Here is a 14,279-nt window from a genome sequence, read left to right as displayed (position 1 = left end):
GTGGGTGTTGACTCTCTCTTTGCCTTCTGGATGGATCTTGACCAGTTCTTGACTGAGGCAGAGATCGCATCATATAGAAGGTGAGTGGTTTTCCAGTTAAACTACACATGGTCAGTGTGATCCACTGAACTCGATTCGATCGCCGGAGGGATTCGGGGAGGAATTTCCCAGAATTTCCCCTCCTTATTGGCGCTGGATTTGTTTCTGGTTTGTCGCCACTCCCAGGAGATTACATGTTTCCGGTGGGTGGGGCGGGTGGTGTCGGTAGGGAGTGTCCGGTCACGATGCTCCAGGCATGTGGGGCAGGATTGATGAACCAACTGGTCTTTTCCTGACCATCATGTCCGTCTGTAACCTCAGCTGGTCAAGGTGTTTTCAGTGAAGTGATCTTTAAACACAAAACCACACCAGGGGCAAGTCCTGCATCCGTCTGTAGTGAAATTATACTCAATGCTGTCTGTGTCTCACCTTACCCTCCTCTGAAGCTCAGGGACTTGAAATATTCTTGCCGGCCTCTGCCACAATGTGTCTGAGGATTTCTAGTCCCGTCCAACCGTAAGCAAAGTGACTGATAACGGGAGCGTTCGAAAAATGTGCCCTGAAATCGGGAGGATGGTGACAGCACATCCAAAGGAGACTCTCCCCCTCTCCCACCCTATTCCTCCCTCTGTGTCGTCTGAACGCCTGTCCGCTGCTCCTCCCCGATCTGTGAAACTTGGAATAATCTATTTTTTTACTCAGACGGTGGTGAAGCTGTGGAATTCTGTCCCACAGAAGGCTGTGGAGGCCAAGTCACTGAATATACTTGAGAAGGCGATAGATGGATTTCCAGACACAGAAGGCATCAAGGGGTATTGAGAGAGAGCGGGAATCTGGGGTATTGAGATCGAGAATCAGCCATGATCATATCCAATGGCGGAGCTGGCTCGAAGGGCCGAATGTCCGACTCGTGATCCTATTTCCTCTGTTATTATTACTGGGCCCGCTCTCCAGCCCCGGGATGGGAGCCATTTCAAAAGCGCGTGCGTGCTTCCATTGAATTTTATCGTGTGCAGAGCGTTCGGTTTTTCTCGAGGTGAAGAAACCCTTTCCTGTCCTTGTGTGTGAAGGTGAGGTGAGAACAAGAGGGTCTTTTCAAAATTCGAAACATAAAGTGTTTGGAGATGCCGGGGATTGAACCCGGGACCTCATACATGCAAAGCACGCGCTCTTCCACTGAGCTACATCCCCTCAGGAAAAAACGCTGCAACTTTAGAATATGAAAGTGGGCTTTCCGCTCTGTCTCTCCCGGACAACGAGAGGCCCAGTCCTCACACGTGCTCCAAATGTTCAACCTCTGCTTCAGTTCACGGGGTATCTGCTCCTCTTTACTTTGAACTTTCCAAAAAAAAAGTCAGCGGAAATAAAAAAATACAATTGCCAATAGTCAGTGACGAGGCTTACATCCAACCTCTGAATCATAAAGTGAGATGGATGAATGACACAGTGTCAAACAAGAGCTGGGACTGCTCGCTCGACATTGCACTGTCACACATTCCAGTCAGTCGGCGGCGGCGATGAGCTGAGCTGCTGAGGAGACCGTGAGATGAAGTCCTGCTCCGGGGCAATTTAATGCTTGTGGAGCCTCAGAAGTTGGAACTCGCTGCGCTCAGAAAGCGCGATTCGCCTTTCCATGCGTAATTCTGTTGAAACTTTTTTTGGAGATGCTGGGGATTGAACACTGGACCTTGCGCTCCACCACTGAGCGATATCCCCAGATAAAATGCTTTTTTGAACAGGGAAAGAAGAACTGATTGTTCTCATTTTATGAGACCATCCAAGGTGGGTCTGCCAGGTGGTAGATTATTTCCAGTTTCAAAGAAGTGGAAGTGTCCGGGGGTATGCTTCTGACAGGCAACATGTCAGAGTCCATGAGGAAAGGCATCATCATCCTCATCTACAAGCGGAAGGGCGAGAGGGAAGAAATCAGAAATTAGGCACCCGTTTCCATGCTAAATGTTGACTACAAGATTCTGTCTGAGGTCCTCCCACCCGGCTCTGCTCTGGAGCTGCTGATCCACCCGGATCATACCTGTACTGTACCTGGCAGGAAGATGCCTGATAGCCTGGCACGACTCATTGATACGATCGCCTACGTGCAGGATGCGGGGTGAACACCTGGCTCATCAGCCTGGACCAGCAGAAGGACTTCGACTGAATATCCCACATGTACATGATGGACGTGCTCTTTAAAATGTAGTTTGAGGAGGCAATCTGCGATTGGATCCGACCGCTCTACACAGAAATCTATAGCGCAGTCCTAATCAATGGTTGGGAGTCCGAGAGCTTTCCATTCACATCTGGAGTCAGGCAGGGCTGTTTCTCTCTGTGGTCTTGTTTGTGTGTTGTATCGATCCGTTCGCTGCATCCATCAGGAAGGTCGCAGGCATGGGGGAGGGGGGGGGGTGGGGTTGGTGACGATCCCAGGCAGTGGAGGCTCTCAGGTTAAAGGTTTCCGCTACATGGACGACGTCACCGTCTTCTGCTCTGATCAGCGGTCGGTTCACAGACTGATGGGCATCTGCGACTGTTTCGAGCTGCCCTCGGGGTCTAGAGTGAACCGAAATAAAAGCGAGGCCATCTTATTTGGCAAGTGGAGGCCAAGTCCTTTGTCCCCTTCACTGTTAGGTTCGACTATATGAAGGTGCTGGGCATGTGGTTCGGGGGGTCCCTGGCCTGCACCATGAAACGGGGAGAGCGGGTCGCCAAGTCCAAACAGAAGCTTGTTATGGAGGTGGGGCTCTCCCTCTCCATAACCGGCAGGGACCTGGTGATAAGGTGTGAGGTACTCGCAGTTTTGCTCCACGTGGCCAGGGTGTGGCCCATACCCCGCTGATCCGCCGTCACAGTCACCCGAGCTATCTTGCACTTTGTCTCGAGGTCCAAGGCAGAACTTGTCCGCAGGGACACCACGTCCAAGACCCCTGACAAAGGGGGGAAGACTGTCCCCAAAACTACTCTGATGCTGATTGCCACCTTTGTGTGTGGCTGCCTGGGGATATGTGTAGAGCCCCAGTACGCAAACACCAAGTGTCACTACGTGCTGCGTTTTTACCTGTCCCCCACACTGAGAAGGCTGGGTCTGGCCACGCTGGCCGAGCAGACGCAAGACGTCTCGGCCAACTGAACCGTAATCCCCCAACCCCACCTGTCCCAGGTGGAGAGGACCCTGACGACCACAAGGCCGCCAGACAGTGGGAGTCCTGCAGGTAAAGGAGAGGGCGGATCTGATCCAGCAGTTCCCCGACCAGACCGTCGATGCCATTTGGCAGAATGACTCATTGCCAGAACTGACCAACCGGCGCCAGGATGTAGCCTGGATGATGGTGAGAAGGGCCCTGCCACTGCGGTCCTTCCAAAACTCACGCAATCTCAGAACCACCGCGAGCTGCCCTCGAGACTGCAGCAAGGAGGAGACCATCGTCCATCTCCTGGTGGGCTGACCCTTGGTGCAGAAGATGTGGAGACAGATGTATTTTTATCTGTCCGGGTTCATCCCCAACACCTCAGTAACACAGGACATTGTGCTCTACGGGCAGTTCCCCAGGACGCACACCAAGACAGAAATCAACTGCTTCTGGAAAACCATCAAGTCGGTGAAGTTGGCCCTTTGGTCCGCCCGAAACCTGCTGGTCTTCCAGCTGAAGGAGCTGTCCATGATCGAGTGTTGCCGACTGGCACACTCCAAGTTCCAGGAGTATGTGCTGAGGGATGTAATGAAATGAGGTGCGGCCTACATAAATGCTCTATGGGGAAAGGCCACTGTATAAGGCCATTTCACATTGTATTGTACAGCATGCATTAGAAGATATGTTCTGTGATTTGAATTATAATAATGAGGTCATTGTGTGAACGATCTGTATTGTTTTGAACGGTAATTGTGATTTACATTGAAATGTGTATATCCTTAAATTTTAAGAAATAAAGTATATTTTGAAATTTTAATAAAATCTTCGGGCACAAATACACAAATCACGAAAAGTAGCGACGCAGGTGAAAAAAAGGCAAATCAAGCACTGGGTTTCAAATCTAGAGAAATAGAATTGATAAGCAAAGAAGTTACGTTAAACCTGTATGAAGCCTTGGTTAGGCCACACTTGGAGTATTGTGCACAGTCTGGTCGCCATATTATAGGAAGGATATAAAGGCATTGGAGATGGTGCAAAAAAGATTCACAAGGATGATACCATAACTGAGAGGTTATCCTTATCAGGAAAGGCTGAACAGGATGGATCTCTTTTCCGTAGAAAAGAGAAGACTGAGGGGTGACCTGACAGAGGTCTTTAAGATAATGATAGGTTTTGGGAGGGTAGATGTAGAGAAAATGTTTCCACTTGTGAGGGAGACCAAAATTAGAGGTCATAAATGTTAGATAGTCACTAATAAATCCAGGAATTCAGGTTAAACGTCTTTCCCTAAAGAGTGGTTAGAATGTGGAACGCGCTACCACAGGGAGTAGTTGAGGCAAATAACGTAGATGCATTGAAAGGGAAGCTAGATGAGGAGAAGAGGGAGAAAGAAATATGGTGTCCTGATAGGGATAGATGAAGTAGGGAGGGAGGAGGCTCGTGTGGAGCCTAAAAGCTGGCATAAACCAGTTGGGCCGAATGGCCTGTTTCTGTGCTGTGGTTTCGATGTAACTCAATGTACTGTTTTGAGGGCGGCGGAAGAGAAGTCGGACCTGTGGGTGCATATTCACAAATCTTTGAAAGTGGCAGGGCAAGTTGATAAGGTGGTTAACCAAGCGTATGGGATACACGGGTTTTTTACATAGGGGCATTGAATACACAAATAGGGAAGTCATGTGAAACCTTCACAAAAAGACTGGTTAGGCCTCAGCTGGAGTATTGTGTACAGCACTGAGCATCACACTTTAAGAAGGATGTAAAGGCCTTGGAGAGGGTACAGAGGAGACTTACCAGGGTGATGCCAGGGATGAGTGACTTCAGTTATGTGGAGGGATTGGAGAAGCTGGGATTGTCCTCCTTAGATCATAGAAGGTTAAGGGGAGACCATGAGTGGTGTTCAAAATAATGAGGGTTTTTTATAGAGCAAGTAGTGGAAACTGCATACTCTGGCAACTGGATTGGTAATCAGAGGTAATAGGTTTAAAATAATTGCCAAAAGAATAGAGGGGAAATGTGGAGCATATTTTTTACACAGAGGGTTTTTAAGCACTGCCTGAAAGGATGGTGTCCCTTTTAGAGACTGTCTTCGTGTCAGAGACTCAAAATTCATACTTTAACTGGGAAACTGCAGGAACAGAGTGAAACGGGTTTACTTGTGTCCCTGGATTCAATGCACATTGTGGAGAAATCTGTAAAATTTATAATTGAATCGGCAGGAGTGAACATGGTCAATACAATTATATGAAAACTGTAAATGGAGCCGCTCATTGTTGGACCAGTACTTTCTGAGCACAGCTTTTAACTTTATTCCTGAGAGAGGTCTCATTAAGACAAGGTTCTGAACTTTGAGATGTTTGTGATATATCCACGTCATCATTTACAAGGAGTCAAAGCTGCTGATCTAATGTTTGTTCAAATGACTGTAACTAATAGCAATGATCAGGGGTACAACCGTCTCAGTGGAGATTTACCCCCTGTATAAATCAGGGATCGCTGTAATGAATCCACACAGACTGCCTGCCGGAGCTGCGCTTTCCAGGCCAACAGAAGTCATTGCTTCACAGGGAAATGGGATATTCAGTAAGGTATCAGATAGAATGTATCTATTTTCCTGTTCTTGCAGCCGTTGGAGTTCCAGGTAAGCCATTATCTCAGCTGTTCATGGTGCAAATCGGTATTAAATCTGCTGCTCCACTTGGCACTCTTTTTCTCCCATCCTGTATTACACAGTGGACTGTTCTGTACTATCAGTTGATCGACTGTCCGAAGCCCCTGGTCTTTTTGTCTTGTGGCAGCTGCATTGTATGCGGCATGATCTTGTATATCTAACCTTGGCATTGTTACTGGATTATTCTCTGTGCTGATTGTATTGGAATCAGGTGTCTGGGCTAAGAGCTGGTCTCAGACCATCAGGAGCTGTGAACAGTTTCATGTTGTGGAACTAACCTGTCCTGGAATATTTTTTCATCAATGTGTTTTCAGTGATTGTTCATGAGACAGCTCACGGTCTCGGTGTTACAAGGAGGCAGCGCAATGTCCTCCCTCCCCGATAACATGGTTCAGTTTAACAGGGTTTTCAATGTATTTATTGGTTATCACTGTTATGGAAGATTATTTCATTGTGTGTGTATCCGACGCCGCTTCAGATGTCTGGTTACTGAACTGAGTTTGCTGCTGAATCTTTCACATCTCATTCTCTGATTCACTGTGGATAAATTCACTGTAAAATGTCATATTTTGAGGTTATGTTCTATCAGTTTGCACTTTATCAGTTGGAATCAGGAGCCCTTCTATTTATCTGCAGATTATAAGCAGCAGCGGTGATGTTGGCGTTTTGTTCATTGAACAATGCCGCCATCTAACGCTGTACTTTGTAATTACAGGAGAAGGAATTTCAATTGTTGTGAGGTGTGTCTGGGAGAGGGATTCAATTCTGTTTATTCCACGCATTGTAGATGAAGTGAACAGTGTAGGTGAACAGGTGGAGACTTGTATGATCTGCAGAAACATTAAACTGTTCACAGAGGCTTCACCATTTAACAAACTGACACTAAGAATAGGATCGTTGGAACACGGGGCTGGTGAAGAGAAAATAGGCGCAGGATGTTAGGATTTACTCGGATGTGAAAAGCGACATTGAGAAAGAGAGTAGAGACAGTGCGGAGACATAGAGAGGAGCGATAGAGAAAGAAACTGAGAAGGAAAACGAGAGGGAGGGGGAGAAGAAACGAGAGAAAGAGAGAGACAGAGAGAGAGATACACACACAGAAAACGAGAGATGGGGGGAGAGAGAGAGCAGCAGCGGTGTGAATAATTCATCGGAATGAACTGCTGAAACTTCCAGTACAATTATGAAGAGGAAACGTGATTGAAGGTGTTATTAGGATGTTGTCAGATTGTGAGAGTTTTATTGTACTCGCGCCGGGTGTGTTTAGCACTATCAGGTCCTCAGTCTGTTTATGTGAATGTTACATTTACTTGTTTACTGATTGAATAAATAAACATAATTGAAATGTAATTAAAGAACAAAATCAGTGATTTCTCTATCGCATTGCATTATTGTGATACTGTATTCTAGAAGCTATGTGTCAGCTAAACTCAATAAAGAACGATGCTAATTCAATGAATGCATTTTAATGTAATTTTAATTGAATATGCAAAGTAAATTTATTGAACACATTATGTAACCAACGAGCAGCTCATTGACACCAATAACCACAGAAATGAAAGGTTGAATTTATTGAATGGATTGTCTTACTGGGACCTATAGATTAGATTTCCTCCAACACTCTGCTGCAGTCTCTCCCTGTGAATCCCAGCCTCTCCTCACACTGCATTCAATCCTCTGTCTCCTCATCCGTTGCTTCTGTTTATTCGCTTCCCCAAGCAATCTGCTACTGACTCCCCACCAGCTCCTACATGTCCTTCTCCTTGTCTTCCTCCCAATCTCACTCACTCGTTCGGCCTCCAGCTGCCTCTTCCAATCCAATCCGAAGCCTCAAACTCACCCCCACGGATCTCGGTCTTTCCCGTTTTGTGCCGGTCCGTGTCGGCTCTCTTCACCCAGGGCGTGATGTGGAGATGCCGGTGATGGACTGGGGTTGACAATTGTAAACAATTTTACAACACCAAGTTATAGTCCAGCAATTTTATTTTAAATTCACAAGCTTTCGGAGGCTTCCCCCTTCGTCAGGTGAACGATGTGAAATGAAATCCTCGAAATGAAATCGCATTTATAATTCACAGAACAATGCTTGGTGAGTACAGACAGTTTTTTCAACTGCCCGTTGCCAAGGCAATCAGTGTGCAGACAGACAGGTGTTACCTGCCAGGTCTGATTGCCTTGGCAACGGGCAGTTGAAAAAACTGTCTGTACTCACCAAGCATTGTTCTGTGAATTATAAATGCGATTTCATTTCGAGGATTTCATTTCACATCGTTCACCTGACGAAGGGGGAAGTCTCCGAAAGCTTGTGAATTTAAAATAAAATTGCTGGACTACAACTTGGTGTTGTAAAATTGTTTACAATTGTTCACCCAGAGCAACAAACCAGCAGCACCTTCTCCTGTCATCTCACCTTTCCGGCTCTACGCTCAATTTCTCGTTCACCTGGAGCCCAAATCCGGCCTTTATCACTGGATTCCCGGTGTGTAATACTCCGACTCCCTTCCACACCGGCTCGACGCCCTCATTTGGCCCTTCCAGAGGATCCGGTGTTCACTTTATTCACTTTCAGCATCAATTTCCCAATTCATTATTGATAATAGTTTTTAAAAACATTTCTCTGCCCGAAAGCGCTGCCCAGGTCAGTGAATAAGTTTCCACCGTTTGATGCAGCAACAAAGCTTGAAAATTCACCCCAGATCCTTCAAACTGCTGCTTTGGCTCCAGGTCTGATCAGTAATTTCTCTGCATCTGTTTCTGTCTCTTGCAGTTAACTTGATGGCGATTGTGATCCTGTCCCGAGGAAAGTGCGGACTCTCCAAATGTATCACTCGCTACCTGGTGGGAATGGCAGCGGCCGATCTCCTACTAGTTATCACCGATGTCATACTGTGGCGAATTGTTAATATTTATTTCCCAGTTTCATTCTTGACCATTACCCCCGTGTGCCGTCTCATTGTCACCCTGAGTTTTGCAGCCACAGCGGCCTCTGTCTGGTTCACGGTGGTTTTCACCTTTGATCGATTTGTGGCCATTTGTTGTCAGAAGCTGAAAACAAAATATTGCACCAAGAAAACGGCGGCTGTTGTTATCGGGGTGGTGAGTGCGCTGAGCTGTTTACTAAACATTCCCTGGTACTTTGTAATTGGCCCGGAATATATAATGGACAATGTACCCCGGGGTTGTGTCTTCAAACCGACCTTATTCACTTCACCCGCATGGGCAGCGTTTGACTTGTTTAATCTTGTGTTAATGCCTTGTCTCCCATTCATTCTGATTTTGCTGTTCAATGTTCTCACCGCCAGGCACATTTTAGCGGCCAATAGAGTCCGCAGGGGACTCCGGGGCCGCAGCAATGGAGAGAATCACAAGGATCCAGAGATGGAGAACCGAAGTAAATCCATCATTTTACTCTTCAGTATATCAGGCAGTTTTATACTGTTATGGAGCACACTCGTTTTCTTTGTTATCTCTCTGCATATAACAAACGCCCAGTACGATACGGCCAATGATATTGAGTCAGCCGGATTCATGCTTCAACTTCTCAGTTCCTGCACCAACACGTGTATTTATGCTGTGACCCAGACTAAATTCAGAGAGGAGCTGATAAACGGGGTGAAATACCCACTGAATCTAATTGTTACATTCGTTAAATCATAGAAACGTCTCAAGACTTTTTATCCGACATTAAATAAAGATTCAATTGGATTAGATTTTCCGGTTTGGCGGTGGTGCAAGACGGGCGGTAGCTGATCGGCCGCCTGTTATTCACTACGCCTGATTTTACTATCCATTGACATCAATGAGTTCACGAAAGTAACTGATATCAATCTAATACTTTAAATAAATTTGGAAATACCAGACAGGAATTATACTTTACCCGACAAATGCGGTGTTGTGAAATGATACAAGATGTGATTCCAACATGAAATGGTTTGCTGTTATTAATCTGGAAATAATATGATTTCAATATTAAATGTTTAATCCTGAAATGAATGAAATCAAATCCTCCTTTTTGTTTGATGATTATTTCCCATCACACACACTGCCCGGTGGGATGGACTGAGGGTGAGCTGTCAGGGTCAGACAGCGTCCTGTTCATTGGGACATTTGTTTTGACCAGAACAGAATAATAATGGACCAACACTCAATAACTGGTAAAATATTAATGTAATTTCAAACTCCAGTGGAGAGTTCCGGAGATCGTTTCCTCTCTGAGCTGCTGTGCAGCAATGTTTACTCACTGAAGGGAGTTTAATGGGATATGAGGCTGGGCCTGGTTACACAGATCTACAAGGAAACCTTCTGATACATTTCTGAGATGATCAGGGGGCGGGAGATTTCTCACGGCCGCAGCAGGCCAAGGGAAAGCTCTCCTGCTCCTCCTTGCCCCACAAAATATAAGTTAAAAAGAAACTTCTCAGTGTTCTGGATCACTCAATGCCCATCGAAAGGGCGGCTCCTCCTCCCATTTGTCACCAACATTAAATGGTGTCCCGTGTACGTCATAAATATCCGATTTACTTATTACACGTGGCCTGACCGGAAACAGGTGGGTGTTGCTCCGGCCACTCTTCTTAGGACTCTAGCAACCATGGCAGAGGCAGGAACGCCAGCGTTAAATGGGCGGTAAGTGGCCTGACACCATTTACAAGCCTTATCCACCCAACTTCCGTCAGGTGGGGATATCTAGAATCGGCCACAACTTTCCTGATCTATGCACTGGTTCAAACTTCGAAGCCCACAAACTCGTCCATTGTCTCAAACTGCCTCAGTTCGCAACACGTAGAGGGAAATTTTCACCATTGCTGAGGGCTGAACTGGTCGAGCGGATCACCCGCCCCTGACAGAACCGGCCCGATTTTAATTTCTGCTCCATCAGTTTACGGCCCAAGCAGTGAAGGTGAAATTATCCCCTACGTCTCTGACTCCAAGTTTTGACAGGTTTGTGGAAGACATCAGACAGTGTTTGCCAAACACGAACATGAATGTGGGCGAATGGGTCCGTGTATTCGGGTAAAAGGTGATAACCCCCCCTCCACAGAGACAGCACCCCTATACCATGGAGTCGGAGAGGGGTTCACCCCTCAACAGCTGTGGGACACACTGAAGCGAGGTGCGGCTCACACAAAGGCTCTATGGGGAAATGTCACTGTGTAAGGCCATTTCACTTTGTATTGGACATCATGTCTTCGAAAATATGTATTGTGTATTGAATTGTAAAAATGGAATCCGTAGTGCGTACGATCCGTATTGTATTGTTTTGAATTGTAACTGTGATATTTACATTGAACTGTGTGTATCTAAAAAAAAATTATGAAACAAACTATATTTTGAAATACAAAAAAAAGTTCCAGTCTCACCGTCTCTGTTTTCAGTGGACAGTGAAGAGAGTAAAGACTAAAGATGTGGGGAGTAATAGAAAGAGTATCTATAGGGACTGTAGAGCAGCAAAGGGGTTTTGGTGTCCAGGTACACCAAACAATAAAGGTCTGTTATTATTGGATGGTGAAGAGTGGAAAGCTAGCGCACCATGTACCAAAAATAACATTGAAGATCCCAATTTCTAGGCTGTCATATCCCAAGGAATGGAAATATATGCTGATAGGGTGAGATGAAGAAGGGTGACAGGAGGCTCATGCAGAGCACAAACCCCGGCATGGACCTTCTGTACATTCTGTATAATTCTACTGCTGGCACCAAGTGAGAAATAGTAGAATTTTCTTAATGGTGAGAAATTGGGGACTGTAGAGGAGCAAAGGGGTTTAGGTGTCTAGGTACAGCAATCACTAAAAACTAGTGCACATGTACCAAAAATTATTTTAAATTTCGAGGCTGTCATTTCCCAAGGTATCACTATCAGGTACTTCGCCAACTCTCTGGAATTTGCTGATACAATCAGGCCCCACTGCCTCCCTCGCTGGTCCATTCCATCCATCCAGCACCCTCTGCATTAAAAAAGTTATATTCAAGCATTCTGCTCATCCAATGCCCCAGGGAGAGAAGACTAATAGTGGCGGGAGCACCCAGACCATCAGCCAGATGTGAGTTTAGACATTTCTGTTTTAAATTCAGATTATTATATTTGCAGTTTTTTTTTTCCTTTTTTGGTACATTTCTAATTTTATTTCATTCTTGCACATTTTGCATTTTAAACAAATTCTCCAAACCCTGTGCGCAGTGAGTGCTGAATCCGGGCCCTTTGATTGACAGCTCTCTCCTCCGGCCGACTCCTGGGCTGACACCTTCGACCACGTGACACTCTGAAGCGTCACCCACCTTTGCGCGCTGACGTCACGAGGCGTAGGTGCCGCTCGGGCCAGAGGGATGCCGCACATGCGCCGCGCGGTTCCTGTGCCGCGTTCCCTCAGCAACAGGCCGGCGCCGGGAAGATGATGGCGGGCGGGCGGTGCTGTGGGCGGGGGCGAGGCCGACAGAGGGAGGGCCCGCACCCGGGAGTGGCCTGAGAGGGGAGGGTGGGGTGACGGGGGAAGTTACTCGGGGCCTCCTGCGGGCCCCGTGAATCTCCACTCTGTCAGCGCCCGGTGTCGAGCTGGGCTCGGGGGGGAGTCACTCTCCCGCCTCCCCGTCAAACGGGCCGTGGGTCGGAGCCCAAAAGTGAGCGAGAATCAAACAGCACAGAGAGAGGCCGCTCGGCCCATCGCGCCTGTGCCGGCTCTGTGAAAGAGGCCGCTCGGCCCATCGCGCCTGTGCCGGCCCTGTGAAAGAGCGATCCCATTAGTCCCACTCCCCCTGCTCTTTCCCCACAGTCCCGCAAATTCCCCCCTTCAAGGATTGAGCCGATTCCCTTTTGAAAGTTATTATTGAATCTGCTCCCACCGCCCTTTCAGGCAGTGAATTCCAGATCAGAACAACTCGCGGCCTAAAAACATTCTCCTCATCTCCCTCTGGCTCTTTTCCCAATTCCCTTCAATCTGTGTCCTCTGGTTACCGACCCTCCCGCCAGTGACAACAGTTTCTCCCCATCGACTCCATCAAAACCCCTCCTCATTTTCAACCTCTCTATTAAATCTCCCCTTAACCGTCTCTGCTCCAAGGAGAACAATCCCAGCTCCTCCAGTCTCTCCCGGGAACTGAAGTCCCTCATCCCCCGTACCATTCGAGTCAATCTCCCCTGAACCTTCTCTGCTCCAAAGAGAGTAATCCCAGCTTCTCTATTCTCTCCGTATAATTATTATTTATTAAGTGGGTTGTGCTGGGTATCTGGAAGCTGTAATTCGGTGAGTAGAAAGCAGTGGGAGGATAAGTCTGCAGATTGATTTTGGGAGATGGAGAAGACGGTGATCGTGGATTCAGACAAGGGAGGGAGATGGTCTTTGAGACCGTCCGTGCTCTGTTGTAAGATCTCACTGTTTGTCTGTCTTGTTCCAGCCGTTCCCGTTTGTACCTGTGACCTGACTGGCGGAGTCTGCGAACTCGACTGCTGCTGTGAACCTTACTGTTCCCCCGCGGACATCAATGTCTTCCCCACTTGTCTGCCGGGCAGTGAACCGTAAGTTTCTGTTTGTGTGTTACTACATTGGCTCCCGATCCGACAAAGGCTCGATTTTGAGACACTCATCCTCGTATTCAAATCCCTCCATGGTCCTCGCCCCCTCCCTATCTCTGTAACCTCCTCCAACCGAATTAATCTCCACTGACAACCCCATGTCACTCCACCCTATCATGGATTCTACCCCACCCATTTATCTCCGCCCACAGCCCATGTACACTCGACGCACAATCATTGCTGGGACACTCAGTCTTGTTATACACACAGTCAGTGCTGGGACACTCAGTCCTGTTATACACACAGTCAGTGCTGGGACACTCAGTCCTGTTATACACACAGTCAGTGCTGGGACACTCAGTCCTGTTATACACATTGTCAGTGCTGGGACACTCAGTCCTGTTATACACATTGTCAGTGCTGGGACACTCAGTCCTGTTATACACACAGTCAGTGCTGGGACACTCAGTCCTGTTATACACCCGGTCAATGCTGGGACACTCATGTCTGTTATACACACAGTCAATGCTGGGACACTCAGTCCTGTTATACACACAGTCAGTGCTGGGACACTCTGTCCTGTTATACACATTGTCAGTGCTGGGACACTCATGTCTGTTATACACACAGTCATTGCTGGGACACTCAGTCCTGTTATACACACAGTCAGTGCTGGGACACTCTGTCCTGTTATACACATTGTCAGTGCTGGGACACTCATGTCTGTTATACACACAGTCAGTGCTGGGACACTCAGTTCTGTTATACACATTGTCAATGCTGGGACACTCATGTCTGTTATACACACAGTCAGTGCTGGGACACTCTGTCCTGTTATACACATTGTCAGTGCTGGGACACTCATTTCTGTTATACACACAGTCATTGCTGGGACACTCAGTCCTGTTATACACACAGTCAGTGCTGGGACACTCTG

At 47.2% G+C, this 14,279-nt stretch overlaps 1 protein-coding gene and 1 non-coding gene across 2 annotated transcripts in view; both read right to left on the bottom strand.

Moving 5' to 3' along the window:
* LOC137316839 (zinc finger protein 229-like) overlaps positions 1 to 14,279 on the bottom strand; it is a 330,353-nt gene that overhangs the window by 127,288 nt on the left and 188,786 nt on the right. The gene's annotated exons all lie outside the window — the stretch shown is intronic.
* On the bottom strand, positions 1,159 to 1,230 carry trnaa-ugc (transfer RNA alanine (anticodon UGC)). The gene has a single exon. It is a non-coding gene; the product is annotated as a tRNA-Ala (tRNA).

The sequence above is a fragment of the Heptranchias perlo genome, unplaced genomic scaffold, assembly GCF_035084215.1.
Source record: "Heptranchias perlo isolate sHepPer1 unplaced genomic scaffold, sHepPer1.hap1 HAP1_SCAFFOLD_60, whole genome shotgun sequence".
In the NCBI taxonomy this organism is placed as follows: domain Eukaryota; kingdom Metazoa; phylum Chordata; class Chondrichthyes; order Hexanchiformes; family Hexanchidae; genus Heptranchias; species Heptranchias perlo.
This window is presented reverse-complemented; position numbering and strand designations above follow the sequence as displayed.